This window comes from Suricata suricatta, chromosome 2 (genome assembly GCF_006229205.1).
Source record: "Suricata suricatta isolate VVHF042 chromosome 2, meerkat_22Aug2017_6uvM2_HiC, whole genome shotgun sequence".
Classification (NCBI taxonomy): domain Eukaryota; kingdom Metazoa; phylum Chordata; class Mammalia; order Carnivora; family Herpestidae; genus Suricata; species Suricata suricatta.
Window position 1 is genome coordinate 154,077,148 of NC_043701.1, and position 19,704 is coordinate 154,096,851.

A 19,704-nucleotide genomic window follows, 5' to 3' on the forward strand; every position below is an offset into this window, starting at 1 on the left:
TGGGACGGCCCAGAGGCAGCCTCGGTATGAGTAACATGAGTGTGAGTCTCTGTTTCTTCCACATAAGTCTATATAAATATAGATAAGTTGTTCACTTTCCCCTACTCTCCCCTCTGCTCTGTGCTGCTCACTGTGGTCCCAGCTCCTCTGTTCGCATGTGGGCAAAGAAAGGGATGATGGGCAAACCATCACTGAATTGTGATCAGACCCACACATTCATCAGCTCCTGGGTCTTTTGTGCTATTACAGGTTCTTTATGTGCTCATTGAGTGCCTGGGGGGTCCTTCTTGCATCTGTTCCAGGATGAGCCGCATGGCAGGGTCCCTCATTATCTGCTGCATCTCCAGTATGTCATGTTGGTTGCACTGGGCCATCATACAGTGTTGGTAACCATCCACAGCCTCCTTAGAGTTGGCATCCAGTTCTAAGGTCTTCTGGTAGACTTCCATGGCTTTCCTGTAGTCCTTCATCTTTTCTAGGGCAGCCACTTTCCCTATGTAACCCTTGGTGCAGGTTGGCTCTAGCTGGACACATTTTTCACAGTCCTTGAGCACTAGCTGAAACTCTAGAGATTTGGTGTAGCAGGCAGCTTGATTGCTGTACAATTTGGTATCCCTTGAGTTCTATTTGACGGCTTCTGTATAATGCTTCATGGCCTGGGGATCCTCCCTTTTCTGAAAACATGCATTGCCTCTGTTCTCCTCTCTAGGCCAGTTGCCCTTGCTCCTTCAGACTTTTCTCTGCTTGTTGGCATTTATAATTTTTTTAATGTTCATTTATTTTTGTGGGGGAGAGAGAGAGACAGAGTTCAAGCAGGGGAGGGGCAGAGAGAGAAAGAGACACAGAATCAGAAGCAGGCTCCAGGCTCTGAGTTGTCAGCACAGAATACAACATAGGACTTAAACTAAAAACTGTGAGATCATGACCTGAGCCAATGTTAGATGCTTAACCGTCTGAGCCACCCCAGTGCTCCTACCTATTGGCATATATTGAGCACATCTGGGGTTCAGTGCTCTGCCAAAGACTTGTTATAGTAATGGATGACATCCTTGTACTTTTCTTCTTCGAAGTAGGTGTTGCCAACTCAAGCATAAGCTTTGGCAATCTTTCAATAGTCTTCTCAATTTTCTCACTCCACTTTGATGACCTTCTCACAAAGCTTTGGCCATTTACTGTAGTCACCCTCCTCAAAGTACACAGATGCTTGATTGGTCACGTAAGTCATGTTGGTGGGGTCCAGGTCATAGTGCTTCAAGGTTATGTCAGTCTTTCTTCTTATAGGCCTCATTCCCCAACGCTTTCTCTTTTAGTGCCTGCTTCTTATTCTCTGTAAAATCTTCCATTGGCTCTGGCTTGGTATCCTTTTTGAGAAGAGGTAATGGTGGAGGTGTTGTACCTTCCTCCTCCTCATCTATACTGCCCTGATCAACTCCCCGGAGGACACTGAGAGTACCTATGATGTGGGGATCTTGCAGTTTCATGCCCAGGTCAGATGGCTTGTTTCATAGTTGCTCTATCAGTTCCTGGTAGGTAGGATCAGTGACATTGTCTTTTCCTGGGATCACTCTCCAACTTCTGATGCAGATTGGGTATGTTGAAAAGGTTCATGGAACTTCCTCTCTGCCAGCTGGGCCCCATATTCTGTAAGCTTTCTTTGAGCTGAGATTATTTGCTTCATGTTTTCAACCTTCCTAATAGGTTCACTTGGCCTCTTCAGATTGGTTTAAGAACTCAAGGGCTGCTGCTTTTCGTGAATAGCCCTTGCCTCCATCAGGCTTTAAGTCAATGGTTTTACAACCATCCTCATAAGCCTTCTGACATAGGCCACTGAGCAATTGCTATAGAGCATGTGATTCTAGGGAATCTAACTTAATTGCTTTAGAGTAACACTGTAATGCATCATCGATGTTGCCAGCACTCAGGGTCTTATTGCCCTTCTCTTTTAGCTTATTTACCTGCTCCGTAGCCTGATCCAGAACCCCACTGAATTGATTCTATCCACTCTGCATTCCCAACTCTTAAGAACTATGTTCATTTAATGTGTGTATAACTTTTTTAAAGGGAAGTTTCCCCCAAAAGTGTAGCTTAAAAGGGTCTAAGCTCTCCCCACTCCACCTCAGCCATTTCTTGGATGTATCACTGTTGACTTGCTGAAGATTTTACTATCTTGTCCTCCTAATATGAGTCCAATATGCCTTTTAGTCATCAATGATATGAGCCAGATGGTCATGTTTATAATATTTACACTGGAGTAGGGGCAAAGTGTAGACCAATTTTATACACACACATCTGACAAAGGCTCTTCCAAGACAAAGAAGAAAGGTTAATAGTAGGTGGATCCTCCCAGATCCAGAGGGGCCAGCCCAAGATTCTGAGGAGGTCTACAACATACAATAAAATTTGGCAGGTATACTTTTCCCTGGTAAGTCAGCATATTGAGCTATCTAAACCCAGTCTCTTTTATCTCCAGAATACTTGATTTCACCTCCATCAGCATCTTTCCAAATCTCCCTTTTACTTTCAGTATAAAGGGTCAACCTAATGCTGAGATTTGAGATTTCTACAATGCTCAGCTACTTGCTTCAAGGATGCTATAGCAGATGAATCACAATAATAACAATTATTATTATGCCATTGAACGTGGCTTTGTGTTTAGAAGCCCCCGAATAGAAGGTATCATAATATATGGGGGCAAGTTCAAGAGATATCACTGCCGATAACAAATTGAACGAGTCAGGGCATATTTGATGAGCTCAGACATTTCCTGCACATATTTCAGGGCCTTTCCCAGAAATAACCCATTATCCATTGTGATGGGTGCCAGACTCATTCAGTTAGATAAACTCTACGTGGAAGCTGCAACCTGGCCCCATGCCACCTTCCTTAATAATCAGATGGTTTGTTCTTACTGTGGATTGCAGAGGAAGAAGAGTTGAAGGGTAAGAATTGCAGCTCTTGGGGGAGAGAGACATGACCCACTGGTTAACAAGCAGAACATGACCACTGTGGCCAGCAGAGGGCAGCAGAACCAGATTACTCGTGCAGGTGGCCCCAGTGACACTGTGGCCACTACTGTGGACATCTCTGCTCCAGAAGACCAAGACCACAAAGGGTAGCCGCTAGAAAAGGTACAGCTAAAGTGGGAAATGAGGTTTCAGGAAAGAGGTTTTCTTCCCATTGATGATATTCTTTCTCTGACATCAATCCACTGGTCTGCCTCCTGGAAAAATAGATTAATCTACCAAAGCCTGCTCATCCCAAGAGGAACAGTCAGGAAAGCAATTTAAAACACATATAGCTGAAGACTAGAATATAAACATCTAATGACTCAATCAAGATATAAACAATTCATTAAATTCAGCCTGAAACAGCCACTCACTCTTCCCTATGCCCTAACAGATTTACCATTGCGTTGCTTATGCCACCACCTCCACAACAAAGAGGGATAATATAAATACTTTGCTCTCATCTTCCCAATAGATCTCTTGCTCTCCATCTTCTTTTCCAGAAGGTCAGTGTTCTCACTCAGAGGGGGGAGTATGGGCAATGGGCAATACACACGAAGAAAGGACCTGCTTCATCCTCCCTTTCTTCTTTGGTTAAGCCAGAGATGACTGAGTAGAGTTGAATTTTACTGTCCTTGAACACAGCAATACTCCATAAACTTCACGCATAGAGGTAGCATCAAGTAGGGCATACCACTAAGAATTATTGCTATTAAGATGACTGTCCCAGGGGATGTGGGAAGATGCTCAGATGCTTAAATGAAATTACGGCTAACTTTGTTATCAAAAATGTAAGTCTCACCAGGTAAAAATGTTGATGCCAATGTAATTCCAACCCTTCCCCTGGCCCTAGAAGCTAAAGAAGGTTCTACCTTTTTCTATTCAGTTTCTTCTTTTCCCACCTTCCTCTCAGCAGGGTCCTCTTTTGGGGACTCTCATGAAGCCAAACTGAAAGAATAACACAAAGAAACTCACAGATCAGGCAGAAGGAGGATGTTCAAATCTGTGTTTTAGAAGAGAGAGGCCCAGAAGGAGCTGTGGAAGGGGAGTGGGTGGGCAAGGACATGGGGATTCTAAGAAGTATTTCTGTGGGTTACAACCTTTCACGACATTAAAAAACATATTGTTGTACCGTGTTCATTTGATGTAAGTCTTCTTTGACAATGGGCCTTACGAATCACAGTTTCAATAGAATTATAGAAGACACTAACACAATTCTGCCTCTTCCTTTCAGTGATCATTTGCATAATTTGAGTAGGTTATCCTGTAGCTCATGGAGAGCATGGAAAATTACCTAACTCACAGAATCTCAGTGTACCAAAAACCAAGCAAATCAAAAGCCAGATACTTAACCAAAACTCCGCTTTCTCGTCTTTGTTCATGTTACTGCACCTAGAGCTTTTTAGAATCATCTTTGCTGCTTGAAAACTGTTAGAGACTTTTCCACTCCATCTCTCTTGGACAGTTTTGTTTTCCTGGGGACCTTTAGCTTTACTATCTCATGACACAGCTCAAGGCTGTCCTCCAAAACCTCTCACTGTGACCTAGACCAACCAGGCTAATGCTCTTTATACACTGATGCCCCCCCACCTCACGTGACAGAGCCAGTGTTCTTGGTTTAACTCCTTTTTTCTGTCCTGAAGGGACCCTTTTAGCTTCCAGAATTGGAGGCATTTGAAGAAGAAACCAATTGCTGGGTGTTATTATAGCCCCAAGGCCCAAAGGCACTTAATTAATTAAATGTTACATGTGGACGTAGGATGACAGCAGAGTATGAGGCATGGGGACAAGAGTGGCTTTTCCTCCTGAAAAAGGAAGACAAAAAGAAGAGGTAACATTACCTGGAGAAAATCTCCTGGTTACAGATAGAATTTTGATATCTGAGCAGCTGGGATTTCCAGTCTCTCTCTCCCCCTGATTTTTTTCTTTACTGGAGGAAGATGAGGACAGAGATAATTGAGAGGAGCTGGAATTCACTGGGGAAATTACCTCAGAAGCAAGCTATGGAAGAGGGCACCACAGAAACAGGTCCCTATGTAACCATGGTGACAAGCAGAGGAAGGAAAGGGTGGCGAGAGAGGAAGCAAAGAGACAGTATAGATAGAGGGCAAAAGGGAATGCGGGGAAGGGAGGGGACACCCAGGTCAATGGGTGATTGACAGGAACTTTTAAGCTAAATTCAGATTTTTAAAGGAAGAAAGAATTAATTTGTAACTGCAAATAACTAGGAAGGCAGGATGCACGTTACACTATGGATTCTTTTTACATTTAGAAAGGGTTTTTAAATGTTTCTAGAGTTTAGCTATTTTAACAAAGCAAATTAGGAGTGAGCAGTGGAAAGTCATGGTTGAGCTGGGGGTGGGGGTGGGAGGGGTGGAAGAGAAAGGAAGGCACACTCCAGCGACCCAAAAGCACGGAGACTGCAGTCATCCAGAGTCTGCACAGCACCCGGCTGCCTCCTGGTGGCAGCTGTCTTCCCAGAGATTCCCGCACTGAGGCCAAAGTGTAAAAACCAATTCCATAAGGACAGGATGCCCACATTTAGCAAGTACAAATGCCGGTTAGTTTTCAATGTCAGATAAACAGCAAATAATATTTTAGGTTTGTGTTCCCTGGCAACCCTAATAAGGTGGCACCTATTAGTTAAATATCTTCTTGTTCTCTCATCCCCTATATAGTTAAAAAAGAAAGGAGAGAGGGGTGACTAGGTGGCTCAGTCCCTCAAGCATCTACTTTATGTTTTTTTTCTTTTTAAAAAAATTTTTTAAATGTTTTATTTATTTTTGATACAGAGAGAGACAGAGCATGAGAGGGGGAGGGACAGAGAGAGAAAGAGACACAGAACTGGAAGCAGGCTCCAGGCTCTGAGCTAGCTGTTAGCACAGAGCCTGACGCGGGGCTCGAACCCACAAACGTGAGATCTGACCTGAGCCAAAGTTGGAGGCTCAACCGACTGAGCCACCTGGACCCCCCTCAAGCATCTACTTAACGCAGGTCATGATCTCAGGGTTCGTGAGTCTGAGTCCCACATTGGGCTCTGCACTGACAGTGCGGAGCCTGCTTGAGATTCTCTGTCCCTCTCTCTGCCCCTCCCCCACTGTGTGTGTATGCGCTCTCGCGCTCTCTCTCTCTCTCTCTCTCTCTCTCTCTCTCTCTCTCTTTCTCTGTCTCTTGCAAAATAAATAAATAAACTTTAAAAAAAAAGGAGAGAGGCAAGGAAGGAGAAAAGGGAGGATCTAAACACTAAATGGTTACTTTCTCTGTAATTTCCAATCCACCCTCCATTCATTCCTTCTTGTTCCTCTCTCTCCTCACATCATAGAACATTCTATTTCCTACACAAAGTCTTTGAACAAACGAATCAGAACAAAGCCACATAATCAAACCAAACCTCTCTGGTTCCCACAACCTTAAGACTGTCTTTTCCTGGGTGCTAGTTGTGTTATGACACCTTCTCCAGACTCACCTGGGGTCTCCACACTTACCTCACTAATCTTCCTTGTTCCTGCCAGATCTGTTGACCCCACCTCTGAGCTCCCTGCTGGCACTTTTCTCAGGCCCTTGTCTATGATTAATGCACAACTCTTAAAGCCTCCGCCAGTTAAGTGTCAGGTATCAGTAAATCCCGTCACAGCAATATTTCAAAGAAGGGTTTTACAAAAGCAAATCAATGCCTATGGTTCAGCAATGGTAATGATGTTCTTTGATAAATGTTTCTCACTCATGCCACCTCAGCTCCAGCCCTAACCAAACACCACTATAGAAAAAACCAAACAGAAGATAAGAAATTGGTTCACACATCATTTTTAAACTTCAATCAGATCATGTCATTTGGTTTAAAACCCTCCACTCCTGTCTCGTTACACTGAGAATAAAACAAAACGTTCACCATGGCCTGTAAGTTCTGCAGAATTTTCCTGTACCCACACATCTCACTCCATCTATGACTCACCAACTGTTATTCGGCCATGTGGAATTCATTTCCGTTCCTGGAAAATGCCAGGTCTTTTCTTACCTCAGGATCTTACTCTTGCTTTCCCTTCTGCTTGGAATGCTTTCCTTGACCAGCTCATTGGTTGGACAAATCATTCTGATCCTTCAGAATTCAGTTCTGGGGTGCTAAGTACATTCTACATTATCTTGAAATTTGTGTGCCTTACTGTATGGAGGTCACACACAACCCAGTGAAAGATAATATATTAAATGGGCCACCCCTAGTAATTCATTATCACATCACCCTTTTTATTTCCTTCCTGATAGTGATCACAATCTAATGGTTATGTTGATTTGTTGGCTGTCTGTCTTCCCCCTAGATCAGGGTTGGCACAATGATGTCCCATTTTCCAAATCCAGCCACCATCTCTTTTTGTAAACTAAGTTTTATTGGAACTCAGCTATGCTCGTTCATTGATTATTGTCTGTGGTTGCTTATGGGCAACAGTGGAAGAGCTGAGTAGTTGTGACAGAGATTTCATGACCTTGTGAACCTAAAATGTTTACTATCCAAACAAAATTTTACAATCCATGCCCTCAGTTTCATGAGGGTAAAAACCGTGTCCATCTTGTTCATGTCTATTTTCAGTGTCCAAATAGTGCCTGGTCCAAACTCAGCAACCCTTCAATAAATGTTGGCTTCCCATTATGCCTCCTGCCAACTGGCCCCCACAGTCGTCATCTCTTAGTTGTTCTTTTCCCCATCAGAGCCTGGATCCGGACCAGTTGCCGGTAAACTGTAGGTTCTTGCCATCTGCCATCCCCTCCTAGTCCTACCTCCTTGCTCTGTATTTCCAACTTGGCCTACTGAAAAACAATCCGATCACAATGGATCATCCCGTACCACAAAGCTTCCTCTGGTTTGTGGCCATCAGAACCATGTTTTGTAATTGATCATTGTATGGCCAATCCATTCGTTATAACCGTGAAAGCATTCCTACTTAAACCTTCATTCTTCTAACATTCAGCTTCTTGTGAACATAGTTATTTAGGTAATTTTCTAATATAAAAATGACTTATACACATAGCATGAAATTTTGGAAATATAGAAAACAAAAGGAAAAATCACCCAAAGACAACCACTTTTATCATTTTGGTGTAGCTTCTTTCCAGTCTTCTTTCCATCTTTCTATTCTTATTTTTTTTTAAGTACAAATGTAAAAAACAATGAAAGATATTTTGGATAACCTCCTCAAGTAAGATTTTCAGAAGCAGATTTACTGGATCAAAAGGTTTTTCGTTTTTTGTTTCTTTAAGTTCAGATACATATTGTTATTCTCACTTTTGAAAGGCATAAATACCTCTGGATAAAGTTCACAAAGTAAATATACTCAAAATCCTCTTTCTTGTACTCCAAATCCATAAGAATGAGAGATAAGATATGAAGCTATGTATTCATACACTACTCTCAAAACACAAGAGAAAAATCTCAGTGGCTCAAAACAGAGAGAACATAAACAATAAGCAAAGTGTTAAGTCACAGGAACCAAAGGTGGGACCAGAGCCAGGCAGTTAAACACCTTCTAGGAAAAGCCTGAATGCACCTTTTGTAACAAGAACCTGAGCTGGGCTCCTCATCCAAGACAGTGAATGACATAGCTCCATCCATGCATCTAGAATTGTAGCAAAAACACCACTACTTACTCAGAGCCAGAGTCCATAGCAGAGCCTCCTTCTGCTCTGTACCATGTGAATTGTAGAGAATTGTCACTCCACAAATGGGGAGCTCTGATCTGAACTACAAAAATATGATCTGGGTTGAGGCTGATCAACCCATGAGACCAAGACTAAGGCAGCTAAGAAACTACCTCACAGACAAGGGAAGTATGGGAAAAAATTCCTACACAATATGAACTTTCCAGGAAAAGTTTCAAAACACACTTAGCACATGGGGCGCTTCGGTGGCTGAGTCGGTTAAATGTCTGACTACAGCTCAGGTCATGATCTCATGGTTAGGGAGTTTTAGTTCCTGTGTTGGGCTGTATACTGACAGCTCAGAGCCTGGAATCTGCTTCAGATTCTGTCTCACTCTCTTTGTCACTCTTTGCTTGTACTCTCTCTCTCTCTCTCAAAGAAGAAATAAACCTTAAAAAATAAATTTAAAAAAACACACTTAGTACAATGAAAAGTAGTCACAAAGGAGAGATTTACAACCTGAGGTGAGAGAGATACAAGAATCTGAAGAGAAATTTGAAATAAATCTGTCTGAAAACTTCAAAGAAATAAAATAAGGTAACATCAATAAAATCAGAATAGAATATTATAAAATTGGAATAGGAAAATAATGACAAGAACATTAAAAAATTATCCACCCCTTGGGGTGCCTTGGTGACTCAGTCAGTTAAGTTTCCAACTTCAGCTCAAATCATGATCTCACAGTTCATGAGTTCAAGCCCCACCTTGGGCTTTCTTCTGTCAGCATAGAGCCTGCTTTGGATTCTCTGCCCACCTCTCTCTGCCCATGCCCCATTTGTGTGTGCTCTCACTATCTCTCTCAAAAATAAATAAACATTAAAAAAATGTATATGTATATGTGTGTGTGTGTGTGTGTGTGTGTATCCTCTTTCCAAACAAAAATAAAAGCAGCTCTTAAAAGAATTGTACTTCACTATATTAACAGAAGAGGGTGATCTTGAACTAGGAATGGCAAATTACTCTAAATCCATGAAATGAAATGAAGTATCATAAATCCACACAAAGCCACGCCAAGGGGGAGGGAAAAAATTAGAAATTAGAATAAAAACACCTCAGCTGAAGAAAATGTTTACCAAAAACAACCACAAAGCAACCATAAAACACAAAATTCCAAACAGAATTAATATTCTCAAACAAGCATTTAGAAACATGAAAAATGACCTTAAATCAGAAATTCAAAATCCAAGAATAGAAATGGACAAAGGGTAAGGTAGTTAGATAGATAGATAGATAGATAGATAGATAGATAGATAGATAGATTGACTTAAGTCAGAAGAGAAAAGGCAAAATCATCTTAGGAATGAAAGCTACATTATAAGTACCCAATGGAGACTAGACTCAAATGAAGTTGTTCTTTTTTTTTTTTTAAGTTTATTTGTTTATTTTGAGAGAAATAGGGAGCACAAGCAGGGGAGGGGCAGAGAAAAGGGGAGACAGAATCCTAGGCAGGCTCCACATCATCAGCACAGAGCCCAAGTTGAACCCACTAACTGTGAGATCATGACCTAAGCCGAGAGTCGAGGTCTTGGACCCTTACCCAACCATGCCACCCAGGTGCCCCTCAAATTAAGTTTTAATAAAGAGTATTGTGGAGTGGCAGAAAAACAGGAAAAAAATGAAATGAAGAAAGAAGTAAAAAGATTGAGAGAGAAAGTGGTTGAAATGGAAGACGAAGAAAATGAAGAGTTCACTGGAACCCCTGAAGAAGACATATGATACACTGGAATAAAACTTGAATTTAAACCTATAATCCAAAATAGAGAGATATATGATGTTCATGTACTGGAAGACTCAATATTGTTAAGATGTCAGTTCTCCCCAGACTGAACTACAGACTTGTCTAGGAAAAACTTCTTGTGTCTTATTTCCTCTCACACTTGCAACTCTTCTGACAGTGTTGGGTAGAAGTGTGGATAACAAACCTATACCCACCAACTCTCCAACACAAGCTTGGTGTCCTACAGTTCAACTCAGTTCTACACTGTTTACCTGGAGTTAGCATTAGATACCACAAGTTACGTGCTCAGTCTCACAAGACTGTCCCACTTCAGACGCCTATTTTAAGTCCCATGTTGTCTCTTACCCTTTTGATCAACAACCTGCTGTATATCAGGGTTCCTGTGACATCCTTCTCAGATGTTATAATTTGCTAGAACAGATCACAGAAGTCAGGGAAACACTATGTTTAATAGTTTATTATATAATAAAAGATATGATAAAAGACACAGACGAACATCCAGATGAAAAGATACATGGGGAAAAGTCTGGAAGTATCTCAAATGTAGCTTCTGTCTCCGTGGAGTTGGAGTGTACCACCCTCCCAGTACACAAATGTGTTCACCAACCCAGAAGTTCTCCAAATCCTGTACTTTGGGATTTCTGTGGAGGTTGTATTGTGTAAGCATGATTGATCTTAACTCAATATCTAGTGTCTCCTCCTTTTTCAGAGAATGTGAAGTGGAGATGAAACTCAAAGCTGCTAATTGTGGCTACATCTTTTTGGTGACCAGCAGACATCCTGAAGCCATCCAGGAACCCACCAACAGTCACCTCATTAGGACAAAAAACATTGCTATAACCCAGGAAATCCCAAGGGATTTGGGAGCTCTTTGTCAGAAGCCAGGATCAAAGACTAAATATTACAATAGAAGATGCTATTTGTGCTCTTAACACTTAGGAAATTATAAGGCTTTAGATCCTCTGTGTCAGGAACTAGGAACAGAAATATCCTAATAACTATCAAAATCCTAATAAACTTTACTGTAAGAATTGATAAGCTGTTCCTAAAATTCATATGGAAATGCAAAAACCAAGAAGAGCCAAAATCATTTTGAAAGAAAAGAACAAAGTTGCAGGACTTATATTACTTGATTTTAAAGCTTAATGTAAAATGAACCATAATCAAGAAAGAGTTGTATTCCATTAGATATCATCTTATGCCTGTTAAAATGACCATCATCAAAAAGACAGGAGATAACAAATGTTGGTATGGATGTGAAGAAAAGGAAACCCTGTGCACTGTTGGTGGGAGTAGATAATCCATATGCTAAAATATTCACATGCATATATAGGACCAAGGACTTAAATCTGGAATATATAAAGAACTCTTATAACTCAATAATGAGAAATAGATTGCTTAATTTTAAAAATTGGGAAGGAAGGAAGATTGCAAAAGAAGAGTCCTGGGCAAGCAGATGAGGAGTCTTTAAGCCAAAGTCATAGTTCTCTTGATAGATGGGCTTGCCCTCGTCCCTCCGCCATGCTTAATTATTGGAAGGAGAGGCCCTGGGAATCAGGACTCAACATACTAGTGGCAGTGGATCTAGAGGGGCAGAGGTTGTGGCCAGGTAGGCAATTGTTTTCTTCACAATAGAAAATACAGGTAGTACATTTTTATGACTATGCTATCTTCTTTCTCTACTTTCTATTCTTCTTGGCCTTTGATCTCCCAAGTGTCATTTTTCTCTGAGCCTCTATTCCTCTCTATAAAATTAGAAACATGGTAACCCAGCATAATGCATTTTCCCATCATAATGCATAATGCATCTGACAGAGGTGAGGAGCTCCAGCTCTCCAAGAGGCTCCCTTGAAATTTTGCAGCAGAAGAGTGCTATTCTCACTATTGCTAGGGCCTATACCCTTTATCTCCAGTCCCATATTCCCTACCATGGTGTGTACCCATCTCTCTCAGGGCATTCTGTGTCATTCCTACACTGCAATAAGATGCTAGAATGCAGAAAACCCGGCATTATGCCATCAGCCAATTCTGCATGTGTGTGTGTGTGCGAGTGCATGTGTGTTTCTCTCACAGTATTAAGCAGCTTTTAAATATTTTAAGCATCTTTTTTTTTTTTTAGAAGACCTGGTGATTCTATCATAAACAGTTTTCTCTGGCTTACATGCACTGTCAACCTTTGAAGTTGCTATAGGAACCAGTGTTTTTAAAATAAATTATATATATATATATATATATATATATATATATATGAAATAAAAAGCTTAATGTCTATCTCAAGGAAAAACAAATGAGGCATTGGAAGATATTCTTTAAAAACAAAAAAACTGAACACATCAATAACAAGAAGGAAAAAAATGTTTAAAAAAGGGCGGGAGAGGAGTACGGATGGCTCAGTTGGTTAAGCGTCCAACTTCAGTTCAGGTCATGATCTCACAGTTCATGAGTTCGAGCCCCATGTCAGGCTCTGTGCTAACAGCTCAGAGCATGGACCTGCTTTGGATTCTGTGTCTCCCTCTCTCTTTGCCCCTCCCCCACTTGTACTCTGTCTCTCTCTCTCTCTTGAAAATAAATAAATATTAAGCTTTTTTTTGAAAGAGGGTGTGCCTAGGTGGCTCAGTCGGTTGAACCTCCCACTCTTGATTTCAGTTCAGGTCATGTTCTCTCTCACAGTTTGTGAGTTTGAGCCCCACATCAGTCTCTACGCTGACAGTGTAGAGCTTCCTTGGGATTCTCTGTCTCTCCCTCTCTCCCTCCCCACTGTGCTAGTGTTTTCTCTCTCAAAAATAAATAAATAAACCTTAAAAAAGTGTTTATAACAAGAAGAGCCTTTCATTCTTTACTCAAATTGTACTAATGGAAGGCTTGCAGAAATTCTGCCATGTGGGGAATAAGAGCCCTCATTTCAATGAACAAAGTCAATTAATTCTTGTTGGATGAATGAATGAATGAATGAATGAATGAATAATGAATGGGAGATGAGATAACTCTAAGACAATGTTGAATGAACTGGTCATGCTTTACCACTCACTTGGGTTACAGGAACTGGAAGGGTTCATCACCCATTATTAGCCACTGACCCCAGCTTCTTATCAGGTTTGTTCCTTAAATCTTGAGAGATTTCATTATGAATCATATATTCATTTTTCAGAAACCTATTTTCTGGGCTGTAGGAGTTTAAAAGTTGGTGTCTAGAAAAATGTCATCCTATGAACCAGCCCCAGAAAGCCAACAGTAATCTATGACTATAGGCTAGGGTCTTCCGGTCAAAGAAATTTAACCACTATAGCCAGGTATTACAATTTCTCAAATATAAAACAAGTTCACATTAATTTTTAATGTCCACATTTGAATGACTGAAACCAGTGGGATCATTACTAGATCTCAAAGTCTGTATAACATGGATGGTGAATCCCAGGTCCTCCTTCAGGGAAGGATTTGTATCCTGGGAGTGTTGTCAGCAAAGAAACTTCAGTTGTCGGCTCCTTCAGGGCCAGCCCTAGCTACAGAGAGCTGCCTTTCCTAAGGCCACACTTTTCCTGGGGCAGCTTATACCCCATGACAGAGGGAAGCAGGGGTATAAAGTTCAAGCCATTTCAACCCAGTGTGGGACAACTTGGATACATTTAGTTGCCTATAGGATTGGTCAGGCTGTTGGGCCTACATCTCAGTTCACCTTCTTTCTTAATCCAGTACAACTTCCATCTCCCCACCTCCCCACCCACTTCCACATATGTTGATCTCAAAGACCTTTCCAGTAAAAATCCTGTACACTAAACTCCATCTCAGAGTCTGCTTGCCAGAGAACCTTACCTGCAGGAACTCCTCCTACCTCCTGCCACCTGGCATTGTCAGATAAAATACTGCCCAGTAAAATGTGAATTTCAAACAAACAAGGGATAATCTTTTAGTCTAAGTAAGTCCCAAATATAGTTATGTTCTATTCCCTATTTCTAGTATGGTACTTGGCTTAAGTAAATGTTTGTTAGATGAATGAGAATGTTAGGACCCCATTTTAAAATAGAGTGCCTTGTCACACAAGGAAGAAGCCAGAGGTAGATAACAGTCCTCTACTTTCCATTATGCAAGTGTTTCTCAAAATGTCAGGAGGTAAGCAAGATCCTAAAGACTTGGGGCAGGGGAGGGTGTGCCAGTTATAAATGCAGATTCCCAGGCCTCCCCAGATTAACTGACTAAGGATCTCTGGGGTTGATATCTAGAAATCTGCATTTGTAGCAAGCTTCCTGGGTGATTCTTCTGTCTCCTAAAGTTTGAGAACCTTCTACACTGAGAACAGTACCCTTGAACTAGAAAGACCAGTTTCATCTAAATTGAGAAGGTCTCTCTCTGTGGTTACCAAAGAACTGGAGACAGCAGAGGACTAGCCCTGTTTCTTTCCCACTTATCTACTTTCTTTCTTTTTCCTCTTGAGTTTCCTTTAGAAGGAAGGTAAGTTCTTGGACCGGGCTGATCATAAACCCTGGGAGAAGTGTTTTATAAGAATACTGATATAGTCATTCAACATAGTACTGGAAGTCATAGCCACAGCAATCAGACAAAAAGAAAGAAAGGAAGAAAAAAGAAAAAAGAAATAAAAAGCATCCAATTGGTAAGGAAGAAATAAAACTTTCACTATTTGCAGATGATATGATACTATTTTTTGAAAATCCTAAAGACTCTGCCCCAAAACTTCTAGAACTGATCAATGAATTTAGTAAAGTCACAGATATGAAATTAATATATGGAAATCTGTTGCACTTCTATAATAATGAAGTAGCAGAAAGAGAAATTTAAAAGAACAATCCCATTGCTGGAGGGAAGGCAGTTTGGGGGGACAGGCTAAATGGGTGATAGGCATTAAAGAGGGCACTTGTTGGGATGAGTGCTGAATGTTATACATAACTGATGAATCACTGGGTTATACTCCTGGAGCCAATACTACACTGTATGTTAACCACATAAATTTAAATAACTATTTTTTTAATTCCATTGATAATTGTACCAAAAATAATAAAATACCTAGGAGCAAACTTAACCAATGAAGTTGAAGACCGGTATTCCAAAAATTATTTAAAAAAAATACTAGTCTGTCTACTAAGTCGGGATTCTGAGAGTGATATAGTGAACCCAGCAGGGCCTCAGAGAAGCCAGAGTCACCGGGATAGGCATTAAGGAAAAACTGGTTTTGAATGATGGATGGTATTTGCATGGGCAGATTGAAGAGGTTTGAACATTTTAGAATTATAGAATTAGAAGCAGGAGAAGCATGGTAGGGGGACACTTATTGTTAGAGGGCTCCTGGAATGCAGTGACAGTGTTGCTTCGGAGTCTGGGTGGTGGGTTCAGGAACATCTCTTCCTAGCTGGCTGTAATACACAGTCTCAAGTTTCTGCTGCCAGAAACCCACCCCTTCCCTGGGAAATAAGCAGAGGAATCTTCCTATAAAGTTTGATCAGATCTCAAATGGGTCAACACAATGCACCAAATGATCATCTGCCAGGAGTTCACAATTGGTGCCTCAACTGGCTGGACACTGAGTCCAAAAGGCAGGGTCCTCCTCACACAAAACTCTACTTTCTTCCCATTGGATGAAGGGCATGGAATGAGTGAATAGTTCTCCCCAGATGCCAAATAATGCCATAAAACTTTGCCTCTTCCCACCTTTATTTTATCATTTAAGGAACAATAGAATTTCTGGGTAAGAGGCATCTATACCTTTGGAGTTTTAGAAAGGTAATTTGGGGCTGATGAAGAATATGTCACCTCCATGGAAGGGTAAGGTGACTCTCTGCATACACCTGGCTAGAGCAGCAGGTCCGTGCTGGGGAAGAATAAAAATCAGATTGGATAACTGACAGTGATTTGCCAGCCATAGAACGCTGAGAGCTACAGTTATCTCAGTACATCTTCCTAGACTTATTTTATTCTTGACATTCAAATCTCAGTTCGTATGTCTCCTCAAAGAGGCCAGCCTGAAGAACCCCCACCATGTCTAAAATAACTCCCGCACTACCTTGTCACTCCATCACTTCACACTGATTTTATATAGACTGCTACTCTTCTATTTAAAATTATGTTGCTCATGGTGCGCCTGGGTGGCTCAGTCGGTTGGGTGGCCGGCTTCGGCTCAGGTCATGATCTCACGGTTTGTGGGTTCAAGCTCTGCATCGGGCTCTGTGGTGACAGCTCAAAGCCTGGAGCCTGCTTTGGATTCTGTGTCTCCCTCTCTCTCTGACCCTCCCCTGATTGCGCTGTCGTTCTCTGTTTCTCAAAAATAAATTAAAAAAAAATAAAATAATGTTGCTCATTTACTTGTTTTCCTGTTTATTATCCTTCTCACAAGAATGTAAATTCCATTGGGACTAGGTCTATATCTGCTTTGTTCACAGCTATAACCCCCTGCCTAACATTATTCCTAGTATTTAGTGAGTGTTCGATAAAATAGTTGTTGAATGAATGAGTGAACTTACATTTTTTATTATACAGTATGAATATTTGTTAATCCATACCAGAAATATAAGTATAAATGCTATAATAATAGAAGCATTGGTGCTCCAGGGGCTCATATCTTCTACCATCTTCAGAATCCACATGCACTATTTTGCAAATCCTGAACATTTAAAAAGTCACTCACAAGGTCAATGAAGAAAAAGACAAAAGTTGAGCATTTGCAGACATTCTTTGTCAAATTGTAGCACAGGGGTTTCTGATTTGACATTTAAGGGAAAATTAGCAAGTCAGTCTATATCTAACTTAATCCAAGAGATGAAAGGTCATAATTACTCATGAACATTACATTTTAAGGCTTTAGAATAAAAACAACCTTTAGACAGATGGGTATATTTCACTTAAATTTTATTTTTATCTCCGAAAAAAAACAGACTTAACTGAGTCTTTCTAATGAATAAAAATGTATTTTTATTATTTTAAAAAAATTTTTATTTTTTTATTGTTTTTATTTTTGAGAGACATAAAGAGATAGTGTGAGCAGGGGAGGGTAAGAGAGAGAGGGAAACACAGAATCAGAAGCAGGCTCCAGACTCTGAGCTGTCAGCACAGAGCCCGATGTGGGACTCAAACCCACGAACTGTGAGATCATGACCTGAGCCGAAGCTCAACTGACTGAGCCACCCAGGCGCCCCTAAAAATGTATTTTTAACACTAAATAAGCCTTGTCACAATCTGCATATCCAATGAAGTATTTACTAAAATTTAGATGGAGAAGAAACAAATTCGTTAATCACTAAGAACTCAGACTTCAGTCAAGGATAAAAGAACCGGAAGAAGAATGTTAAAAGCTCTCACATGTTAATGAAATCTGCATACCACTTCCCAATATGTATGATTATAATATTCAAAATTTAGTTATCTGTATCTCTGGGTTTAATTCTCCTATGTTTTGAATGTCATAAAAGTTCATTTCTTCAGATCTGCAAAGAGCACAGTGTTTCTAAAAATAGGCAAATAGAACCTGTAAATGCTTTACCCTTCTAAAGTCTAAGTATCTATAATTATGCTCTGCTTTTAAAAAGGAGGCAGCTACATTATCTGTGCCTTTTAAAAAAATGTTCAGGAATTTGGTTAAGATTGTCAAATTTATAAGATGATTAGCTTAAAGCAGGCTATTTGGGCTTACATTAGTGATTTTGAACCTTTTGCTTTCATTCATTCATTTTTCATTCATTTATTTCTAATATTATTTGAGTTATAGGTCTATGTTCATCATAGATAATGTGCCTCTAGTTCAGAGCATTTGTGTTCCTAGCAGAACTTTGCATCATTCATTCATTCATTCATTCATTCATTCATTCATTCAACAAATATTTGTAAGTGCCTGGTATGATCTAGATACTGCAGAACCAGTAGTAAACAGAGACACCTGCCTCCTGGGAGCCTGTGTTTTAGCGATGAAGATAGACAATAATTAAGATAAGTAAAATAAGTATGCTGGTAGATTGTGTGCTAAGGAAAAAGCTAAGCAGAGAAATATCCATAGGAAATCTGTCTGGGGTAGTGTGGGATTTCAAATGGCATAGCCAGAAAAGGCCTCAAGGAGAAAAGATGAGTAAAGATGGGACGGAAGGGGCACATGCAATAGAAAGCACTCATGAATTTAATAACTGAGCCATGGTCAGTTGGTTCCTCAGCTATCATTGTGTTTGGGATGTCTCCTCCATTTGGGGGCTGATGTGTTTACACTGTGTAAATGGCTTGTCCCTTCTCATAACTCTTGAATGGTGTTCTTATCCACAGCCTATAAATAGCAATCCCAAATGCAGCTGATGTATATATCCATATCCTCAAGAATAAACAGCTCTGGGGCGCCTGGGTGCCTCAGTCGGTTAAGCCTCCGACTTCGGCTCAGGTCAGATCTCACGTTTGTGGGTTCGAGCCCCGCGTCGGGCTCTGTGCTGACAGCTAGCTCAGAGCCTGGAGCCTGCTTCAGATTCTGTGTCTCCTTCTCTCTCTGCCCCTCCCCCTCTCATGCTTTGTCTCTCTCTGTATCAAAAATAAATAAAACATTAAAAAAAATTAAAAAAAAAAGAATAAACAGCTCTGTGCTGTCAGAACTTGAAAAAGCAGCTGGCTGGACATGTAAGGGTTAAAATAGTAGGTTGGACTGGTGATAGGTAAACAGCACCACTTGAGGCTGTTTGGATATGGAATTGCACTATGCATAAGTAAAGAAATGGAAGTAATCAAAGAATTCCAAAGAGAAAGCAAAAGACAGAGACACATCTTGCCATTGAGAGTTAAGGTTTTACACACAAACCACAACAAAACTCTGCATTGTAAATTAGTTGCCTCTCTCTGACATGTAAACTTGTGGACTTTCCTCCACACTTATCTACTGGTCACATCAAAAAGGCATGTTGTTCTTGGAACAAACTACTGCCAGGAGGAGGGACTTACTGGTCTTTTAGCTCTCCATGCCTTTTGCATGTGCTAGGCACTCCTGACCTTTAGCCTGCTGTTCATTCTTCCATTGCTCAACTCAAAATTTCACCTTATCTATCAAAACCCATTAAATTGTAACACTTAGGATTGGTGCATATTACTGTAGGTAAATTATACCTAAAAAAAAAAAAAAGAAGTAAAAGAAACCCCTCATATCATCTGAGAGCCTTCCTGGTATAACCTCCCATCCTTGTCCCCCATGTCTGCAGGGATGGCCACCAAGCCAGTTCCAGAGCCTGGGGTGAGCTTCCTAGAGAGCCAAGGGGCCAAAGGGAGGATTATTAGTGCATCTAGTAACAATCCAGGTGGATTATTGCT

The 19,704-nt window shown here is 40.7% G+C and overlaps 1 pseudogene; it reads right to left on the reverse strand.

Moving 5' to 3' along the window:
- Positions 1-202: 202 nt before the first annotated feature.
- Positions 203-19,704, reverse strand: part of LOC115276235 — a 22,435-nt pseudogene continuing 2,933 nt past the window's right edge.